The sequence below is a fragment of the Amphiura filiformis genome, chromosome 4 (assembly GCF_039555335.1).
Source record: "Amphiura filiformis chromosome 4, Afil_fr2py, whole genome shotgun sequence".
Lineage (NCBI taxonomy): Eukaryota > Metazoa > Echinodermata > Ophiuroidea > Amphilepidida > Amphiuridae > Amphiura > Amphiura filiformis.
Window position 1 is genome coordinate 5,527,021 of NC_092631.1, and position 24,310 is coordinate 5,551,330.

Genomic DNA, 24,310 nt, shown 5'->3' on the forward strand with positions numbered 1-24,310 from the left:
ACATTATTATATACCGAAATAAGATTCTGTATGAAATTCTTTGAACTTGAAAAGAAATTTACAAATCATGTTAATTAAAATGAACATTTGAACAACTGTTTCCACGTCTCACACCGTGTGATATGTAAAGAAAACGGTGTACTTGGGAGAAGTTTTGTCCATATCCGTGAGTTGGGTGCATTCCGTGTCATTAACACCACACATTGAAGTCAGGTGCTTGATTGGAAAACCTGTGTGGTTTCTTTAACTGAAGACAAGCCCAGATCTGGTACAAATGTACATGTACTTGTACTATAAGGGATGGGGAATTTGCCCTTCCAAGATGTATTCCCTCCCTATAAGGATTTTGGTGCTGGGCTAATTTGACCATTTATTGAGATTTCTGGCCAACAAATTGAGCCAAAAATCTCAATAAATGCTCAAATTGGAGTGAAAACCTTAGTTTTCTGTTTCTTTTTCCTGTGTGAGGCTTTGTACCAACTATGAAGTCCTGTGCCAACCGTCGGCCATGTATACGTACTTAGCGGGAACACTATAAACTTGGACATTGGACTGAAAACTTTTTTTTTTCTTTTTCCTTGGAGGCTTTGCGCCAACTCGGACAAGTCCTGCACTAATCGCGTGCCATAGGGCTTTAGCTGGAACACTATAAATGTCATAGGACGTTCCTGTGTTAATCAAAGGAATTAAACAAGGCAAACTTTATGCTACTACAGGCCTACACTGGTAAAATATGACTTAATAAAGACTTAATAAATATATAAGTCAAAAAAAAAAAAACTTAATCCAAATTAACTCTGCACATGCATATAGGCCTCTACTGTGCTTTGCTATGTACAACTACAAAGTACAAGCTATTAGTATGTGTTACATGCACACAGTGGCGGTGTTGATGGGGGGGCATGGGGGCAAATGCTAGTCAGAACTCTTGCCCCCCCTGTTGCTCCTCCAGAAAAAACCCAAAATTCCACTTTTTGCAGTAATTTTGCGTAAAATTTGTTGTTTTTGCCCCCCCCCTGAAATTAACTTTGCCCCCTAATACCCTCCCCGAAAAACAATTTCTGGCTCCGCCACTGCATGCACAACCTTAAAACATTCATGCTTTAAGATGCAGATTGCCAATAATTTTATTCAGAAGTACCTTACTGAAAAAGTAAGAAAAAGTAAGGTAGAAATATTGAAAGGAAAGGACATTATTTTGAGAAGAGAAAGAAAGAAGGGGAAAATTTGGTTTGTCAAATTTCATGACTAGTTTTCAATTGTATGCAATGTTCGCTACCCAACGTAACCATAGGAACACGTATCACACAACCAACTTTGAAATTAGGCCGGGTTCACCAAGCATGGATGGGATTTTTTTCTCTGTATGATTCTTATTAAATAGGTTAGCCTAATTCACTACTTCATTCCCCCATGGAAATGCATGCTGAATGGAACCATTCCCCAATGAATATCCTGTCCATCCATCCACATGATCAAAATCATATCATAAGTTAAAAACTTTTCATTACAAAATAAGTACCTACTAGAGGCAAATGGTGGTCATAGACCACAAACCTAGCTGGGGCATGTTGGTGTTGTGGAGGTATCTGACCCCTGCAAAATGTTCCAAAAATGTTCCCCTGTCATGAGGTTTGTTGTCACCGAGTATTGAGTCCTGTACTCCTCACAGATGTCCAGAAAATGCAATTCTAAGATTTGACCCAGATGACCTTTGACCAGACCCCTGCAAGATGTTCCATAATTCACCCCTAGTCATGAGTTGTCACCGAGTTTGAGCCCTGTACCTCTTACAGATGTCCAGATAACGCAATTCTAAGATTTGGCCCCAGAACTTAGTGATGTCTTTTGAGCTGACCCGTGCAAAATGTTCCAATATGTTCCCCAGGTCAATTGCAAATCCACAGTAGGGTTGCAAATATACCATATGTCACTCGGAGTGCGACAATTTGTACAGATAAATTTATCACAGGTATTTTTTATTAATTTGACCATTCGTCTGCATATTACCAAATATAACCCATTTTGGGCTACCGTTTTGCCGCGAAGGTCATTTATGTCGACAAATTGTTCACAAATCCACAGTAGGGTTGCAAATATACCATATGTCACTCGAAAGTGCGACAATTTGTACAGATAAATTTATCACAGGTATTTTTCTATTAATTTGGCCATTCGTCTGCATATTACCAAAAATAACGCATTTTGGGCCTCCGTTTCTCCGCGAACATCATTATGTCGACAAATTGTTCGCAAATCCACCACAGGGTTGCAAATATACCATACGTCACTCAGAGTGCGACAATGTGTACAGATAAATTTATCACAGGTATTTTTCTATTAATTTGACCATTCGTCTGCATATTACCAAATATAACCCATTTTGGGCTACCGTTTTTCCGAAGGTCATTTATGTCGACAAATTGTTTGCCAATCCACAGTAGGGTTGCAAATATACCATATGTCACTCGTAGTGTGACAATTTGTACAGATAAATTTATCACAGCTATTTTTCTATTAATTTGGCCATTCGTCTGCATATTACCAAAAATAACGCATTTTGGGCCACCTTTTCTCCATGAACATCATTATGTCGACAAATTGTTCGCAAATCCACCACAGGGTTGCAAATATACTATACGTCACTCGGAGTGCGACAATGTGTACAGATAAATTTATCACAGGTATTTTTCTATTAATTTGACCATTCGTCTGCATATTATGAAATATAACCCATTTTGGGCTACCGTTTCTCCGGGAAGGTCATTTATGTCGACAAATTGTTCGCAAATCCACGGTTACTTTTAAGGATATTAATACATGGCATAAAATGTGACAATTTATCAAAATAATTTTATAATGAACGCTTTTATGGATATTTGCCAATACAATATACCGTACATCTGACATGTACATGGTATATGAGGTATGCTAGGTGAATTCAAATTTGCCATCAAACTGCATCATTTTATATATCAAATTAAAGCTCTTGAGTCTTGAGTAAACAAAGCCAAAACTGAAAACCTTTTTTCATAGCACTTTCCGTAGCAAAGTTACATCTTGTCAAAGATTGACTTTCATCAAAAAGATTCAGCTAGCAAAATTCCCCAAAACGGCATTTCGGGTTTTTTTTCTAGATCTTAGTCTCATTATGATAGCAGCTTTTTTTAATGGAACTGCTATCAAAATCCTCTAAAATTCCTTGTGCGATTGTCTTATCACCATAAAAATCATATATTTGGGTCAAGTGAAGTATAGAAAACATATTTATGTAGGTTTCCTTCTTCGCCAGTTGTTTTAAATTTCTATGTAAATATGCACATAGATGAACTCCTGGATGGGGCAGCTTTAATTAGCATGAGGCCACATTGATATGTAAATAGCGTGTTGTTATTTAAATTTGTGCCCAGACGTATTGAGGGCGACAGTCATGTTACCCAGACGGAGAATGGCTGCATATGCCAGGCATGTCAATTTGCTGAGTGAAGGCTGATAATCACCTTTCTGTATAGGTAATAAGCTAGTATATTTCGTGTACCAGTTGGTTATAACAAAAAATTAGTATCATATTAAATATATTAAATGTATAAACTTTGAAATTTACATGAATTTGAAAAGCAGAGCTTCAAATCTAGCTAAGTCAGGTGATGTGAAATTTGCTGCGTGACCCCCTCTGCGTGGTAGAATTATATTCATAAAACATTGAATTTAACAGATATCATGGGCAGCCAACCACGATTTATCAGCATTTAAAATATATGTTAATTAACAAAGATAAATAATAAAGAGTACAAATGGCAATTAACTAGTAAACAAGCCTGAAATCTTAAAATGTTGCCACGTGATTTTAACACATGATATTTCAACATGTGACCACTATTCAGATTTACCGTAAATATTTGGAGTATGCTTGCACATCATGCACATACACTGTGCATTTCTTTACCTCCGTATAAAATCAATAATTCATGCTGGGAGCCAAGTAACATTGTCTACTCAGTGCAGATTGGTATTTTATTTTACTTGAGAGCATAATAGAAATACATAAGACTTAATAAGGCGCCATGATGGAAGGTCAGGTCGGGTATCAAAGGTTATTATAACTTAAATACTACTTGTATTTCCCACATTGCCTCTGTCACATATTTCCTTCATATTATTGCCAGCAAGTCCTAATTTTGACTTTGCAAATTGCAAAATGTCATTTCATATCAAATTAGTAGACTTTCTTTGAAAAAAACATATCACTGGTGCCTGATGGGAATACCTGTCCGCCATTTCATTAAACTGGATCGTTTTCGCCTGGTTTGTGCCCAGATGTATTGGGGCGCTATACTCTCATTGAACAGGCAAAGTTCGCAAAACTAACAACGTTGTTATTTGCGAAACTCAATTAACATGATCCAAGGGGTCGAACATGAATTATTCATAACGAGCTTTAAACGGATCGATAACTGGCCTCACTTTCTAGCTAGTAAACCAGCTGAATTTTTCATAGATTTTACGTTGCTAATAGAACAACCGTGAATTTAGTGTCACCCCCTTGATTTGCATTTTGTCGGCGAATTTGGCCGACTAGCAAATGTGTTAACTAAGGTTTGCCTGGGATGAGTACATCATCAGGTTGTAGTAAGCTACAAATTTCAAATGTTTGAGGACTTGTTCTCATTGCTTACCTGTGTTTTCACATCATATTTTGTGGTCAAAATGATTAAAACTGTGTAATTTGCCCGGGGTCATTTGCAATCATTTCAGACGGCTAAGTAAGATGGCCTTGAACAGGGATCTCTGATTTGAATGCACACTAACCAAGGCCGTGACACTCATATTCAATCCCAGTATATCAGTAAGCTTAAAGACTAAATACCTAGGGGAAACTGGGGAAAAGTGGAAAAAAAATTTTGTCCAGCCCAAACAGGATTACTGAAGGCAAAACTTATTAAGGTTTACAAGATACATATTTGGTGCATACGCACCGATATGAACCTCAAGCGCCAATCAGGCCGTCTTCACGTACTAGAGGTAAAGTTTGACATATCAGATATCGCACGACTCTGTGGTATATTTGGTTAACAAGATAGAGGGTTAAATGCACAAAGTGCTATATCTCATTAACCAATGATCCTACAGATATGTGAGCACTGACTTTTTTGTTCTTTATGACCAGAGGAAAAGTTTGACATATCGCACGACTCTGTGGGATATTTGGTTAAAAAGATAGATTGTTAAGTACACAAAGTACAAAAAAAGTGACTATATCTCATTTACCAATGATCCTACAGAGATGTGACCACTAACTTTTTGTTCTTTATGACCAGAGGAAAAGTTTGACATATCGCACGACTCTGTGGGATATTTGGTTAAAAGATAGAGGGTTTGGTGCATAAAGTACAAAAAAGTGACTATATCTCATTAACCAATGATCCTACAGAGATGTGACTACTGACTTTTTTGTTCCTTATGACCAGAGGAAAAGTTTGACATATCGCACAACTCTGTGGGATATTTGGTTAAAAAGATAGAGGGTTAAGTACACAAAGTACAAAAAAGTGACTATATCTCATTAACCAATGATCCTACAGAGATGTGACCACTGACTTTTTCGTTCTTTATGACCAGAGGAAAAGTTTGACATATCGCACGACTCTGTGGGATATTTGGATAAAAAGATAGAAGGTTTGGTGCATAAAATAAAAAAAGTGACTATATCTCATTAACCAATGATCCTACAGAGATGTGACCACTGACTTTTTTGTTCCTTATGACCAGAGGAAAAGTTTGACATATCGCACAACTCTGTGGGATATTTGGTTAAAAAGATAGAGGGTTAAATACACAAAGTACAAAAAGTCACTATATCTCATTAACCAATGATCCTACAGAGATGTGACCACTGACTTTTCGTTCTTTTTATGACCAGAGGAAAAGTTTGACATATCGCACAACTCTGTGGGATATTTGGTTAAAAAGATAGAGGGTTAAGTACACAAAGTACAAAAAAGTGACTATATCTCATTAACCAATGATCCTACAGCAATGTGACCACTGACTTTTTCGTTCTTTATGACCAGAGGAAAAGTTTGATATATCGCACGACTCTGTGGGATATTTGGTTAAAAAGATAGAGGGTTTGGTGCATAAAGTACAAAAAAGTGACTATATCTCATTAACCAATGATCCAACAGAGATGTGACCACTGACTTTTTTGTTCCTTATGACCAGAGGAAAAGTTTGACATATCGCACAACTCTGTGGGATATTTGGTTAAAAAGATAGAGGGTTTGGTGCATAAAGTACAAAAACATGTGCAATTTCACTTAGTTGCCAGCGGAAGAAAACGGGAAGATTACAGTGGTTTGTTGCCAGCGGAAGAACCCGAACGATTACAATACCTAGCTGGGGGGTGTAAACCCCCCAGCTAGGTAAAAACCTATATAAATATGCCATTACTGCTTCTGTCTTTCTAATTTAGAGTGTACTCCAATCACTGTCACTATTATTCAAGTTTTTTGCAATAACCTTTCAATTCCCACTGAGCCCTTCCAAAATCATATTAGCCATCAATCCTCTCATACACACATTCCCTGGGCTTGGATGACGAACAGATGATAATTGCATTTTGAGAACAGGGTATGAGTTTTTGTACCCATTATTGTCGAAGGTTATTCAATGAATATACAAATATATTGGGGTTCAAGAACTGTGCCCTGATAGATGAGCAAAAGAACATGTGCAATTTCACTTTGTTGTAGTTCGCAACACAAACTTAAAATAACAGGCAAAACAGACACATCATTTATCGGTATGACATTTTCGTATTGGTGCTGCCCTATCTATCTACCTATTGTGCAGAGCTACTACGGTATGGGTTCCTCGTACTAACTAACGGGCAAAACAGACACATCATTTATCGGTATGACATTTTCGTATTGGTGCTGCCCTATCTATCTACCTATTGTGCAGAGCTACTACGGTATGGGTTCCTCGTACTAACTTTGTTGCCAGCGGAAGAAAACGGGAAGATTACAGTGGTTTGTTGCCAGCGGAAGACCCGACCGATTACAATACCTAGCTGGGGGGTGTAAACCCCCCCAGCTAGGTAAAAATTGGATTCTACTCCATCATTGCAATTCTGGCTTTTGTTATTCCATTTGCTGCAGTCATTTTGTTGATAGCTATGTTTAGTTGAAGCACTTTTTGCCACTTTTAACCACAAGATCAACAGAATGAATTCCTTTTGCGTGTAGATTAAAGCCATTTTGTAACATTTGCTTTGGAGGATGCCCTCAATGCTTTTCAAAATTGTGATTTGTATACGATCGTAATTAGGGCTCGACCAATTATCAGATCGGATATTGTATCGGCCCGGTATTTTCGATATTTGTATCGGATCGGATATCAGTTAAAAAACAATGAAAAAAATGTTGGTTTTTTTTTCAAAGTTATCGGCAACTTTGAAGTACCACTGGACCTATTCTGAAGTGCTAGGATCATTCACAGTTAATTTGAAAAAGAAATTGGAATACAATTTAAATTTCATACAAATATTCCAAACAACAACACAAAAAAAAAAAATTTAAAAAAAATTAATAAGCCTAGATATATGATTTCAATAAATCTAGAAACAAAATATAATAAAGATATTCCAAAAATACATAAAATATATATCAGCGAGTAAAAATAAACAAAAATACAGTGACAATTGAGTCATTTGTCATCTACACATACCAGATTTCATGTCATATAGCCACATTGTCAATAAGTTTGAATTGAATATAAACTGTCGTAAACTAACACTTACTAGAGCGGGCTGTTAACTTTGTGTAATATCGGTATCAATCACACCACAGATATCACACTGGTAAGCAGTACGAACTAGCAACAACAATGATCATGGATCCAGGCTATTTGCCTAGTGAATTGGAACGGTGAATGCCAATTCAATAACGTCCAATCATTATGCCATTGTGACTGAAGGCAAGGGGAAAATGACTGTAGTACGCAATCTTGTGCCTGTCACACATGTAACTAGGTCTTCTATTCAATAACAATTATTAGCAAAATACAGTTATCCTATGTAAATTGGTAAACATTGACTTTGTTGGAGGTCTTATTGAAAGTTGAATAAGTAATGTCACTATTTCATTAAAAAAACATGGACTTTGATTCTACACAACCTCTTTTCAAAATAATTTTTCAAAAACATCAATTTTATACCTACATCTATATCTTAATTACACTCTTGTGTTGGTGTATGGCACCTTGGTCCAATCCCATTTGGTCAAATTGCACTCTGTCCAATTCTGACTTGGTCCAATACTGTTTGGTACAATTCCCATTTGGTCCAATCGAATGTGGGAATTGGACCAAATGGGTCCAATCGAAAGTAGGAATTGGACCAAATGAGAACCCCCAAGTCTGAATTGGACCAGATGAGAATTGGTCAAAATGGGAATTGGACCAAATGGGAATTGGCCAAAATGGGAATTGGACCAAATGGGATTGCACCAAGTGGTATTGCACCAAGTGTTAACTTGACCAAATGGAATTAAGACCAAGTGGGAAAATACAGAAAACAAAAACAGTGAAGTATGTTCAATAACAATCTGCAACCAAAATTGTAATCCAAGTATAAAAGCAAAATCTAATCAAGCGGAACTGATTCCAAGTTCACATTTAACAACTGACATACTTCCCATAAATGGGTTAAAGTCAAAATTTGTCAAAATTTGCATGAATAGACGGGAACACAATGGACATCCAGTTGATAGGCTCCACTAATTCTGGCAGCAAACTTTTGTCGGAAAAAGATGATATGTACGATAGCTCCTTTGTTTCCAAATTCAACTAAATATCCTGTACGCAAAAGAGCATGCACTGTAACCCGCTTCTGAAGCACTGAAGTTCAGCACCAAACTTGACTACAATTACACACTTTACCCAGGTGGCGGATGACATGATCGAGCCGGCAACTCGTGAAACCGCCCGGCCGTATGGCATTTTCCATATACTCGGTTAGTTTTGTGGGGTTCATTATCGAACCCCAACGGTTTTAGCTTGTATTTATATTATTTATCAACATAGGCCTATTTGTTTGTGATATTTCAAGCGTTTTAAAATTTCAAAATAATCCCATTCAATTACACGGTTGATTGATGAAAATTTACTGAATTTAGGGACTGCACGTCATACACCACCTGACTTTACCCTAGTTATCATCCAAACAAAACACAAATGACAAAAAGCAAAGACAAATTGTTAAATTTTGTTTTAAGCCACACAGGGCAGCTATTGGTGCTTTTTTATCATTCTTTGTAACCTGGATTTGCTTGCCTGTCTTTTGATTAATAAACGGCATATTTGAGGCCCACCTATAATAAAGACAAATATGCAGAACTAAAAACCTAGTTTTCCACAATGCTGGTAGTAGTAGCCATTTTGTTGCAGAAATTCCGGCAAAAATCTGGGATTAACGTGTCCAGTTTTGATCTTACAGTTTTGATAGTATGGAATTTGAAGATTACTGATTTGATGTGGAGTCTGTTTCTACACACATTGGATGAATATGTGATGATAACTGATAAATAGTAAATTCAACAGCATGTGAACTTCCAGAGAACTTTTCTCATGCATGTTTCAATCTGGTGAGTTTTGTAGGGTTCTGTAGTAAACTATCATACAAAGAGATATGCGCTGTGTGTAGTAATATAGTGATAGTGCACGTTGCATTGTGGATGTCCATAAAAAGCTCAATTTTTATAACCATGTGTTCTGTGATTTAGTCAATTTGGATATACAGCGCATTAGCATCAATCTGTCTTGAAATGTGTGTGGGGGGCATTCAGCTTGAATTGTCAAAAAGTGCCTGAAAAGAACATAAACTGGGTCATATTGTTAAAAGGGGGAGGAAACATCCTCCCCCCCCCTCCAGGATTGGCCCATGACACAGGTTGACAACTTCAACCTATTCAAGCAAATACATCAATAGCAAACCATTACCTTGAAAGGCATTCTGTTACCTTTATCTCTCACAGTGGCATATATTATTAGGTGAAGTAGAAGGAGATAGAGTGCTCCCCCTTCCAACCAGATAGCTCCATCTACCACACAAAAAATAAACCAAAAGTGTGGTGTGCATCTTCTTTGTTATGTCCTTTAACCATTTCACAAGAGTTAACTAGCCGGTAATCGAGATCTGCATGATAAGAATGTTGAGTTCGGAAGCTAATTGCAGGTGTTTAAATTCTTGGCAACAAATTTTCCTGAGTAAAAAAATAACACATTTTCAGCAAAACTTTCATATTTTTAAGGACACACAGATAATCTATGCAAACAACCTCCATTTTTCAGACACTGCAAGTAGCAAACATTGGGCTCTTCTAGTTAAAACAGGCCTTTAAATGAGGCCTACGGTTGAAAGCTATTCACAGAAGGGGTGTAGATTGCAAATGGAGTCACCCATTCAGGTAATTCCGTTTGAAATTCACACTCCCTGTGAGGAAGATTAAAGTCATGTCATACATAAGGGGTGTATGGATTTCAACTGGAATAACCCATTACTGTGATAACTTTACAATATTAAAATGAGAGGCAGCCATGATGATCCATAAGAAAACAAACTGATGGCATGGGAAGGAAATCATTGTAAGCTTGCCTCTATCATTATTTGGGTTGTTATACAACATCTGTATTCCGGAATTAGCCATGACATCATAGCTTATGTCACATTCAATCTGTTTGATTCATGTCACCAATAATTGTGGTACGCCCTTGGAAAATGACTTGAAGTATACTTATGAACAAATATTCAGAGAAGGAGTAAATGTTCATCTTACGAATTCAGAAGTTTTTGGGAAATTGGGTTTTCCTATTAACAATGTGCAAGGGTATGTTTGCGAACTGTAAGGCTGTTGATATTAAATGTTTCAGGGTGAGTAAAAAAAAAAACATGTTTCTCGTCCGCGCCCTCCTCCTTTTTTGAAGATTTTTCAATTTTTTTTATATTTTGTAAACTTTCAGTTATAACTTGTTGAAAAAGATGTTTCAGAAGTTGAAACTTATTTTACGGCTTTGCAAATGCATAATACATCATTTAAGAAGAGTTTTGTGATCACTAGAGGGGCCTACCTCTCAAAACAATAAAATAAAAGGGCCTCCTCCTTTTCTCAGATATCAATCTGTATGTAGAATACCCCAAATATGGTGCCAAATACAGGTATTTAGCGTCGTCTTCCAATAAAAAATAGAAAATAAAAAGCCGATCATCCTCCTAATTTTTAAAAACCCGGACGAGAAACATATTTTTATTTTTACTTGGTTTAAACATTTGGGAACTGTGAAATTGTTCAGAAAATTCTGTGAATGTGTAAACATAAAATAACTTTTGCAGTTCCAAAACAAGTCAACAACAACGACTGGACCCTTTATAAGAATGATAAATTATTAAACATAAGTGGACACAAAATTTGAAAATTGTAAACAAAATTTTCAAACTTTAATAATTCTCGCGATTCCAAATACAGCGCGCCACCAACGACGGCAGTGAAAATTGGCATTTCCGTGTCTGGGGAATTCGACATCCTTTTCATCGACCATAGCTGACCATGTTTGTGATTATTAGTATTACTCTAAAAACACAATGTTTTATAGTACTTTTTGAACTTTTTTTGAGACTTTCTGTGTTGAAGTGAAATACCGGTATTGCAGTTTGATATTTACAGATGTCCTTTTCTAAAACTCGCAAACTTGATGTTGATACTAGGTGTTTCCTTTTTGTTATACATTTTCTAAAACCGCCCTTTTTTGTTTTTAAACTTTTCAGCCCGATACGCTGTGAGCCTAGTCAATGCAGTAGGCCCTACCGCCCTAGGCCTGTCCTTTTTAATGGAAAACGCATAGGTTTTATTGTGTTTATTAGAATAAATTGTTTGAATTCTCTTTGAATTTATTGTTTGTTCAATATGATAATAATATAACACCAGCATAGGCCTACTTAAGAACATCCATAGGCCCTACTAGGTGTTGCGTTTTTGTAATCGGCCTTCATTTTCTAAAAAAGTTTTTTTGGTTTTTTTTGCACGAAGGCGCTTAGCGGCCCGCCGCGTGGGATAGGCCTACGGCAAAGAAATCCATGTAAATATTCTTAAAATGTCTCATTACGTGTATAAACATTCATCACATTGGTTTAAAGTTAGAAGACAAGGTTGCTACGTCGGCACGCATAGTAGGTGATAAAAGTGGTTTTCCAAGTAAAGTGGATTTAGATGTTTTTGCTGACTTCGAACTTTTGCCATGTTCAAAGACTTTTGTCTGACACGGCGTTTATTTTATAGGCCTATTGGTCTAACTTGGAAAACCACTTTTATCATCACATTGGTTTGCCGTTTTTGTTATTATTGTAATTGTTTGATTTGTCTTTATTTTATTTTTAGCCTAAATTTGTATCTTTAATTATATTTTACTATCAAACATTAAAAAAATTACGATCGCAATAAAAACACTTCGTAGGCATAGCCTACCGCATAAAAATAACATTTATTTTTTGTTAATATTTCAATTTGAGACTTTAATGCATAAGTTCAACAATACCTCATAGAGTTCTAGCATTTTAATAAAGATGAAGAAAGTTTCAAACTGCAAAAGAGTACATGAATTTTAAATTACTTATATATTTTTTGGTTTGTTTCTTGTTGTTGTTTTTAGGCTGTAGGGCTATATACAGTTGTTTTTTCCCTCAGCATAGACTATATTATTAATTAGGCCTAGTTTGACTAGTTTGACTTTTTTCTTCTTTAAAAAAAAAAAAATTTTCCCATCTTCTCTCATTGCACCTTTAGGCCCTTTTTAATTTTATTTTAATGCACCTTCCTAACTTTATTTTTAGTGCTATAAAAATTCAGCCTCTTGTATGATTTATTTTCATATTTCTTTTTTCTCCCGTATTCGTGATACTATTTTACAGAGAATGATCATCAATGAAAAAACCTGAAATGTTTCAAAAATCTGAAAAAGCGCGGGAAATTAGGCTAAAAAGGCGAAAAATTACTGAAATTAAATGAAAGTGCGAAAACGGGACAAAAAACCTACATAAATTCAGGTTTAAATTTGACAATTGTCATGCCTGATTTTAATATTAATTCATGTTTCTTTTTCATATTTTATTGTTTCTTGCATATGCCATGCCATCTTTATTTCTTCTTTCCCCTTTAATAATTCATAACCCAAGGAAATTTACTCTTAATATAGGCCTACTCCCAAATAGCACATAGCACACGTAGGTTGGAATGAGACTGAAGGGGCGAACTCAAGACACCCCCCCCCCACACACACACACCCACCCCGATTTACGGTGAAGCATACATGTACTGTACAATAAGGAACAATTTGCAGTTGATGTTTTTGACAAAAACAAGATACATGCATTAACAATGTAATTTGGAGGCCATATATTATAGGCCTAAATGAAAATGAAAACGTGCCTATACAGAAGGGTAATCGAGCCCCCGCACCAAATTTATTGAGGGGGCTGAGCCCTCAGCCCCTGGTTCATAAGCCTATGTAATTTTGTTGACAGAATTGCACCACGAAAGTTTATTTTAAAAATTAACAGGTTTATTTGTTTAGTGCCAGTATATATTTTCTCCCTACATTATACATTGGGGCCAAAAGTGTTTTGTTTATAGGGCTAGAACGAAATGGCTTCTACATTTACGACCTTTCGTGATACTGTACCGGTAGGCCTACATCATGCTACAAAGAGCGATCCAAAACATCACACGAAAAATGCTTTAAAACAATTAATTCATATCTATTCAAGTTCGTGAAAAGGTTATAAATGTAAAACATCTATAGGCCTAGGTTAGAAAAAAATAATAAAAATAAAAATAAGACAATCGTTCAAAACATTCATGAAAACCAAAAGCTTTTATCTTAATCATGTATCATGCATGGTAATAATAATGGGAAAAGCTATCCAAACAGAAATAAAAAAAGGCACGAATTTGTGTTGTAGATAAAATTTCCTATTTGAAATTGTCTTGCAATTGCATCAAAAGCATTTCGCTATTATCATGATTATAGGTCTACCCAAACCCGAAAATCGACATTTTGACATCGAGTTTATAGGCCTAGATGGTCGATCAGAGATATCAACATTTTTGACATCGAGTTAATACCGTAGATGGTTGAATAGGAGTAGAGTAGCCTACATTTGAAATTCGAAAACGTTTTAATCGTAGGCCTATTAAAAGTAAATGCTTTACGCTGTTCATGCTGTTAAAATATGTAGGCCTACCGGTATTGAATATTGCGTTATTTTACATATTACATAAGAGTAGGCCTACTTTACTTAAAACAAACACGGTTTAAAAATTGGGTTTTTTTTAAAGGATATAGCCCTATGCATGAGGGTCTAAGTATCCCCAATCATAATTTTTTTTAATCAAGTCTATTATAGGCCTACTTACAACAAAGCTTAAAGACCTTTAAAATGTTTTCTTTTCTTGTAAACGAGAGCCTAAACTTAAGTATTTTCCTAAGCGCCTCGGATCGGGTTCGAAAAAGTTTGAAAATAAGGGTTTAATTGATGCCCCGGTTGCTATCGATTACTCAACCATTTGTTTATTTACGTTGATGATGACCAGCTGTTGATTCAACGCTCCGACGATTTTGTATTTTTCTTTTCATTTCTGCCTCATTTTTTAAGTTAATTTCGACAGTCATGATTTAATCCTACCTCTGTGAATGTTCAGTGTTAGGCCTATTCCCACACAAATGGGCATCAATCGGGATAGCGTTTCCGTCTGAGACGAAAATACCTAAATTCGTCTCAGGTTTCCGTTTTCAGGGTCGATGGTTCATGCATCGTCGACGCGTCATGGATGTCGACTTTTACCCATGATGCTCTGCGCGAAGTAGATCAGCTAGGCATGATCGTAGGTGGCGCGCTGTATTTGGAATCGCGACAATTGTAAAATTTTAAAACTCCAAAAGTTCATATCCTATGGTAAATTCAATGTATACTTACTGCAAACTGCTTTCAAGAAATTTGTCCATTGTAAATTAATCCAGAACATTCTTCAAAAGCTTGTTTCTGTTTAGTGCCCTAAAAACTATAATTGTTTGCTTAATCAAACCGGAAATCATTTGCATCTTGCATTATACGACATCAAAAGATAATTTGTTTGCATCTGGAATTCTAACATTCTTTTAACATGAATGAAATTTACAAACTGGAAATTCTACTGAATAAATGTGTATGCTATTGCTAATTTTCCTTAACCTAACTTCTATACACATAGGTGACCCAATGGAACTAACTAAATATCTTTGACAATGCAATAGTGATTTTTTGCAGAAATATAAGAAACAAATAAACCTTATGAAAGTCCAGCACATAAATTTATAGTCAGAAGTTGTGTTCATATGGGCTGAAATTTGAAGGTGTTGGTATTTTCCACACCTTTAGTTCAACCTTTTGGAACACCCTATGTTATCTACTGGAGATAGCAGAATCTTTTGGAAAAAGAAATGGGAATAAACAGAACCTGCTAAAAGATCCAGAGATAAAAGTCTTGTTTTGTTATTTTCCTACCTTTTAAGGGGGGAGGGGTTAAAGGTAGGTCTTTCGGCTGCCTTTATAGCCATCCACCAAACGACACCCCAAGTGTGTCCGCACAAGTAACTGAATTCTCATGCACCAGGATCTGAAACAAGCTCATCTGCTGGTACACAGTTCTTAAACCCCAATAGACTCCTACATGCATAAAATGACCTTTGTGTGGGGTACAAGATTGAAACTCATATTCCACAATTTCAGAGATATGCTTGTTGAATGGGAAGTAACTGAACTTCACCATCAGAGATGAGATCATTTTGGCTCACATTAACATAATCAGCAGGTTGGTTCCCAGGTGCAGGTAAAAATGTGTGCATCACCTATTCAGTCTTGGTCAAGTGTGGACACTTCAAGTGTCCACACTTTGTCCGCACATTATGTCCGCACAGCACGAACTATTCCCAAGTTTCATTGCAGTGATTAGCTGATTATGCCAAGTATTTTTAAAGACATACGTGTACATCCCAAATAACACCTTGAATTTTCTGAGACTTTTAACTTGTCAGACTCCATGTGAATATCACTTGAGTCACCTACTTCTCCTATGCAAAGATGATATGCTTGCCCTTGATCCACTTTTGCCACATTCTGAAAACCCTTACTTCCTCACCTATTGTTATAATTCACACAAAAGTCTCAAGTCCTTGATCCAATTCAAATATTACCAGTGTACACTGAATTAGAAATTGATGTCAAAATATGACAAAATAATTGAAATAGGTTAATTCTATCCAGCCCATTAAACCAAAACAGTTTAAGAAGCCCTTGTTTCAACCCTCAGACGTGCTTATCTTTCTCTTTTTGAGGATTTATAAAATTGACTGGAAGCATTATTTTTAATATAATCTTATTTTGATGCCATTGTTTGCGGTACATATTTCCTCGTAGTATCGACACCTGCAATTTTGTTTGATATGGAATCAATAGTTCATTTATACATGTCTACTAATTTGATTGTCTCAGCTCACTGTTTATAGAAACATTGCCATAAAATGAAAATGTATGTCACAGTCACCTAGGCTGACAGCAAAAAATTATCCACTTGTACAGGATTTTTCTGGGTTTTTTTTTACAGAATGTTTCTTTTTCTTTTGTTTTTTGTTACAGAATTTGTTTAAATGATTCATTTCTACATCTGCAACCAACTAAACCATACTGGTTGAGTTGTCTGTCATTTCATTGGTTGGGAAGAGTGAGGAATCCATGAAGCAACCAATTTGCTTTCTCATAATAAAGAAAGATGTTTGGAATTGTGGGAATCTGTCCTATCTTATGGGGGAGATTTGGCTAATTATCTTCCAGGGAAATATTTTTCCTGACTTTACGAGACAAGATTGAAGGAGACATATTCCTGAAATCTATTAAATGAGCTCTTGGAAAATCTGAATCTTTGTGGTTGTTTCATGTTATCAGACTTCAGGAGGAAGTAGTTGGACATGCAGAGTGCGCTACTCACATATAGGCATACAGGATATCCAGTGCTGTACGGTGCAAAACCTGATTGAGGAGCCAATGGCTCCTAACTTTATAAATTTAGGCGCCCAAATTTTGCTCCCAGGTAAAAAAACCGAGGTGCCAACTGAACAGCCACGTGCGTTGAATGTTCATAGCTGCTGTACTCAATCTACATATTCCCATTGAACACTATACTCCATACAGCATGTAGCCTACTAGTGTAGGCCTATATGTTTTCCAGGAAGTCCCCATTGAGACATGATAAATGCATATTCATAGCATACATTCATACTCTTGAATGCTACATTACATACATGTTTTGCATTTGCTGGCGATTAAAAGCTTCTATAGTTGGTCGCCATTGGCGCCAGGGATTGAATATTTAGTCGCCATTAGAAAAAATCTAGTCGCCAATGCGCCTAAAATGGTCGCACCGTACAGCACTGAGGATATCCCACATTGCCAATAACGTTTATATAAGAAATTGGAATACTTCCCCTTCCAACTTTTCTCCCCCAGAATCCTTATCATAAGTTTCACTAATGATTAATTTCTACATCTGCAACCAACTAAACCATACTGGTTGAATTGTCTGTCATTTCATTGGTTGGGAAGAGTGAGGAATCCATGAAGCTCCTGCTTATGCTAATTTGCTTTCTCATATGTGTACATCCATATCAAAACGATGCACTTGTCGGCTGCTACATGTGTCTCATTTCACATAATGGCTAGGAATAAATACCAGACTCATCTAAAGAGGAGGTCACTTCAAATCATCCCCATGTCACATGGTTTAGGAATATAGAAGACATTCCTTAATCATGTGACTTGGGGATGATTTGAAGTGACCCCACTGAGATGAGTCTGGTATTTATTCCAGCTATTATGTGAAATGAGACACATGTAGCAGCCGATAAGTGAATCGTTTTGATATGGATGATCACATATAAAAAAAGACATACTAGTAATGAATTGCAGGAATTTGGCAAATTATCTTCCCGGGAAAGAATTGTTTTTGTGACTGAGACAAGATTGAAAGAGACAGAAACAGACATTCCTGAAAACTATGAAATGAGCTCTTGGAAAATCTGATTCTTTGTGGTTGTTTCATGTTATCAGACTTCAGGAGGAAGTAGTTGGACATGCTAGAGTGTGCTACTCACACATAGGCATGCATACAGGATATCCCACATTGCCAATAATGTTTATAAGAAATTGGAATACTTCCCCTTCAACTTTTCTCCTGAAGCATACAAGTTTCACTAATGATCAGGGTTCGATTTACTCTGAAAATTTGTGTCGCAATTTTAGCTCATTTAAAGCCATATTATAACATTTGCTGAGGAGAACGCCCTCAAAAAAAAATTTTAATTCAGGTTTTTACACGATTGTAATGTACTTTAGTAAACAAAGATTCTCTGCAAAAATCAAGACTTTAGGTGCTGTAGTTTTGTCAAAATCCGAGATTTAGAATAAACCGCCTGAATCAGCGTTTTATTATTACGATAGAAATATTAGTCGAACGCGTATGCGATGTCAACACAGTACTACGTACACGGCGTGCGGGACACACACACACACGCCAGAGGTCGTACCATATTACAACTGCAGATGCCGGCGTGACATGCATTGGCGCTAGTTGTAAATTCGATTTTCTTTGCTTTACCTCACTTGTTCGGCTCAAAATTAAAGGGACATATCTGACAGTAAATGCTAATATTTGTAAAAACTAAGACAATTTGGGTTAAATTCGGCCGAAAATTTTGACTTTTGGTATATCAATGGGTCCAAATTTCTGGAAAAATTGGTATATTTATGGGTCCACTTTCAAATTCTCAGCGGCACGTCCCTACCCAAACCAAACTTGAGTACCCCCCCGGGGGCACGTCCCTACCAAAACCAAACTTGAGTACCCCCCTGGGGTACGAAAGTACATAATTGTGACAAATTGATCAGATTACCCATCTTCAAAATGCTCTCTGAACATAGGCATGTGCATAATATAAACTCCTGGCAAAAAAGGACACAATGAACCGCCAAGTTCACTGCTACCACGTCAATATCCCCAATCTATACTAACAAACTCTGACTGTAGTGTGTTAGCCTGTAGGGTACATGGTCATGACCATCTATGACCAAAACATTGGGATTCACTTTGTCTATCCATTCATGTTTCTATAAATTCAATTGGACAGGTAAATGGGATCAAAAAATGGGATCAAACTTATACTAATCCTACTATATAGTAGTACAAGTAAATAAAGTACTCACAAAAATGGGTTTCTATCAACCAAACTGTGATTGTTGTAGTGTCTTAGGGCAACACATTTGATAAATTCCTTGAGTCTGTAGCATCACAAAATGGTTAATAGTTGTATTGATGTTGTTGTGTCTTCAGGTGAATGACATATAGACTCATTCAGTAACTACTACTACTATACTACTATCCGCTATGTGCTAAAAATAAATCGCTATGCCCTAGAAATACTATTCTTGGTTGTTGTTATTTTCTTTGCTTTGCTTTGCCACTGCTGCAGGTGTCCATGATGAGAACTTAATTTAATATCAAAATAATGGGGGTGGTACCGGGAAGAACCATGCAATAAAAAAAAAATTACCCATAATCCTGCTTGACCTGCCTTTAATTTGTAAAAGTCAGACAACCTCAACATTTTGACAAGATTTTCTTTGATTTTGATGTTCCTATTTGCCCACATTGGCAGACAACATGCTACTGAATACCCGGGCTGAATACCTGCCCACAAACCACATCTAGTTCACCTCAGAATTATGGTTTCCAATTCTTTAGAATCCTGGTTTTGATGAAAATCACACGATATTCGTTAATGGGCATTGCCTGACAATATCTCACTACCAGGAAACCTCTTCATACTTTCAGTCTAGTTTCAAGCCATGTGCCAGGCTGAATCTTGGAGGAAACTCCCAAGGATATTAGAACCATTCAGTCAGGAACATGGTCCATGCACTTTAAAGAGTTGACACTCTTGAGTGAAACCAAACTTCAACCCCCCAGAAAATGAATAGAAAGAGATTCTACAATCCTGAAATGATTATCATCGACTCAAGTCAATAGTGTGTATGGGAGTGGGGGTGTGGGAGGGGGTAGTTGTCGGTTCCCAATTACAAGGCTCCGGTGAACATGTTCATAGTTTCGATCAGTTTCATTATGATTGTTTGCAATGGTCAGTTGCATTACTTGTCAAGCCTACAGTCCCAAGCAATTGCCATTGACTCAGAGAATGTCCGAGGGGTCAGCAGTATTCACTGGCGATGGCTCCATCAGGGACAACGTGGATGGTCAGTGAGTTTTTCTCATTTAAGAGGTTCTAGTCATGTGCGGGATATGTTCAGGCGTTTCAATTGGGCTATTCCATTTAAAATCCACACTACCCCTGTGGAAGATTTTGGAAATATCTTTCACAGAGGGAGTAAGTTTTTCAAATGTAATTGGTCCGGGTTAATCATTTTGCAACTCATACTCCCTCTGTATTATGGCTTTACTTACATCTTTCACAACTGGAGTGAGTATTTCAAATGGGAGTTACCCAATTGTCTATTCTATTCTACACTCATACTCCCTCTGTGGAAGACTTTAGCTAAATCTTCCACAGGGGTAGTATGAATTTTAAATGGAATAGCCCATTACAGTTTCATCATGATTTTGTTTTATTATTGGTCACTTGCTTGCTTGTTATGTCAAAGCTACTGTTAGCTACAAATTGTTATTGACTCAGTGAATGTCTGGGGGTCCAGGGGGGTCAGTGGTGGCAGTATGTGACAGCACCATGGTTAAGGGATGGTCAATGATTTTCCTCCGCTACATATAGCTATCAGTATGTTTCAAATAAATAAGACAATTCATACCATATTTTGGTGCATTTAAACATTTTATCCAACAATAAAACGTGTTTAACTTTCCATGATGTTTCTTTTGATGATTGCCTTGTACTACGATGAAGTACTCTATCAAGTACTTTAGGTTCAAGTTTTATGCGAAACTTCTTTGTTTTAATATTTTTTCTTTAACAAATCCCAAATGGACTAAATCTGTCTAGTTTTATATTGTTCACTCTACTGCTACAATTATAAAAGCCTACGTGACAAAACGTTACCCATTTACCCCCAATCCGCTCATTTCCCCAAACAAACTTTCCCCACATGCGTCGATAATTGATGTGTGTAACCTGCTATTAAGTATGAACACATTACGATCAAATTTATTGACCAAAACATTGTGACTCACTCCCGTAAATTTTGAATGTTGTCTCCTCTAAGTAAATCGGACATGACCGGCTAAATAGGACAAACTCCAGGAGTAGTCCCGCAACATGGCAAGCCCTTTGCGCATGAACGCCAAATCAAGTAGTCACATTTAGTAGTAAAAAAAATAGAAGCATTCATTCAATTCACAATTTCAATCTTCATTTTAAATACATAGGCCTATATGATATTAATATGAAATCTTCACACAAATCAGTGGGTCGATTGACGCTTGAGATTTTTGAGGAAAACTACCGGAGTTCAGAGTTTTCATGAATGGTGATATTTGAACGCCAGCCTACTAAAGGATAATGTGTCTCGTACACACCACTGGGATTCCTGACCAAAACATGTGCTGCAGGGCTACATTCATGTTTCACATAACCAAAATTGACATGTTTCAATGTAGGGCAAAGTCCTGTAATAATCTTGCAAGTTTGTGCATGCGCAGTAGTAGAGGCTTTAAAGGAATGACGCAGGTCCTGAATCTGGGTTGCTTGCGTAAGTGAACAAAATGAATGACCTGTAAAGCTGATGAGACATTGTGTGGCTTTGTGCACTTTAACATTAAAATACTTTACTTTTTTTCTTATTTTTTTTTAAATATAACACACATAATTCCAAAAGAAATTCATGCAGCTGGCTTGCGTACTTTGTTGAATAAAGAGTTAGAAAGTTAGTGTTGTCATATTTGTTATAACCTCTTTTTGATGTATTAGACTATTTATAGGCGACGAAAAAAAGAAACTCTGTTCTACGGGCGGATGGACTTTTCAAGTAGGGTCGGTCGGCCAGGCTTTTTTTTGTTTTTTGGAAATGACCCAAAAAAGCACAAAAATCTGTAAATATTTTGCGATTTGGGAAAATACAAAAAAAATTTTGTTCCTGTAATTTTCTAAATTTGGGTCAGCATTCATTTGTACAGGAAATTTTTTATCCCAATTTGTTCAAAATCTGGGTCGGTCAGGCCCATAGAACAGGGCTTTCTTTTTTCGTGGCCTTATCCGTGAAATTTTTTCTTCTTCTTTGACTTGAACTTGACCCACATATTTGCAATGACAAACTATAAAGATGAATTATCTATTTTTTGTGGATTCCAATACAGGAAATACATTGTATTATCAACCTGTTGTTATCCCCCATTGCTTCAAAAATCCCATGGATTTCCATATGTCGCCACTTAAATCCAACCATTGTGATGGCTTGATTGAAATATGCTGTTTACCAGGTATGGTACATAGTGCAGAAAGAAACAAAGAAATACTCAGTATTAGTAGAGATAGTAACAATTAACCTGACTGAAAAAAACAAAACAACAAAAAAAAACTTGTGTAACCCAGCAAACACAAAACGTTTTCGACATCATTCGCAAAAGGTTATAAAAGGTTGTCAGAAAACGTTTAAATGTCGGGTTATATAAAGGGTACAAAACGTTTTCATAACATAAAAAAAAAATTTTTGATCCAGCAACACAAAATGTTTAACAAAAAACATTTAAACCACAGTGATAAAAACGTTTTAATAACATTCCAAAAACATTTTTGAAAACTTGATATAAAACATTCTAAACAGAATGTTATTTTGAGGTTGAAAAAATATTTTGCGAAAAATGTTTGCCCAAAACATTTCCAATAACGTTTTAAAAACGTTGTCATAACCTTTATAACCCGACATATAAATGTTATTAAAACGTTTTGAAAAAACATTTTAAGAACATTTCTGTGTTTGCTGGGTGCAATTATTTTCACATAATGTTATTTTTAAATAACACTTAAAAGTGTTGACAAAATATTTGGCAAAAAATGTTTGCAAAAATAGTTTGCAATAAAATTTTGAACACATTTTAAAAATATTGTTGTAGTGTGTTTTCATACAAAATGTTTTAAAACGTTTTCATGACCTTTACCCGACATTTTAATATTATTAAAACGTTTTTACCTAAACCAAAAGCCAAAATATAACTTATTTAAAACAATTTTAAAACGTTTTTTTGTGTTTGCTGGGAACAAATACCAATCATTTCAAATTTTTCATATTAATTTGATTACATTTGCTGCAGCACAAAGTGTTTGATGAGAAATTAAGTACTATTAATGAGCAAATTTAATATGTGATTAAATTTAACCACACAATCACATTGGATATAAGTGAGACCCAAACCATTTTAGACTTACAACTTCTGAGCCAGCATCAGGACTAAAACTACACACCATAAAGTACCAGTGACTCCAGGAATTGATACGACCACACCTAAAGCTGTAGGTAGAGCAGTCACACTTTATTTTCAAACTTGGTATGGTAAAAAGTGGTATATGAGGATATTTCTGGAAATTAGGAAATGCTCTGAGCATGTTTTCAATCTATAGATTAATTGAGTAGGGCAAAGTATACTGATCAATATTAGCACTACTTTCGGGCTCTGTTGCTAGTATACTATCCAGAGAGGTTGCGTCAGCAACCGATACGCTCGGTTGAACGCCTCGCACTACGCGCTCGCTAAGGCTGTGAGGGTCACAGACTGCGGCTAATCAATATATGCCTTTGATCATACGGTTTTCATTATACATCAATTTATATTTTCTTTGAATCTTATTGTTTTTATCAATAATCATAGTAGTTAATGAGCTGAAGTGCAGGTATAAGCCAAGTTTGGTTGCAACAGGATTAGAATTGTTCATACGAGACCAAATTTGAATTTAAAAGTTGATGTTTGACCTCAGTTATGTGACCTTGGATCAACACAAGAAGGTACCCATAATGCACCTATTGCAATACGATTTCAACTGTTCATATGAGAACAAATTCTCACAAGTTACAGTATCCGAAGGGACAGAAGCGCAGAGGTACGGAAGCATGGAGGTACGGAATTCGGACATCGCAAAAACAGTATGCCTTGCGGTGGAGGCATAAAAAACACATCTAATGATAATTTAGTCACTTATCCTTGATTTTTTAAAT

At 36.3% G+C, this 24,310-nt stretch overlaps 1 protein-coding gene across 5 annotated transcripts in view; it reads right to left on the reverse strand.

Annotated features, from left to right (window-relative positions):
• LOC140150501 (SWI/SNF-related matrix-associated actin-dependent regulator of chromatin subfamily D member 1-like) overlaps positions 1 to 24,310 on the reverse strand; it is a 256,208-nt gene that overhangs the window by 130,636 nt on the left and 101,262 nt on the right. The gene's annotated exons all lie outside the window — the stretch shown is intronic.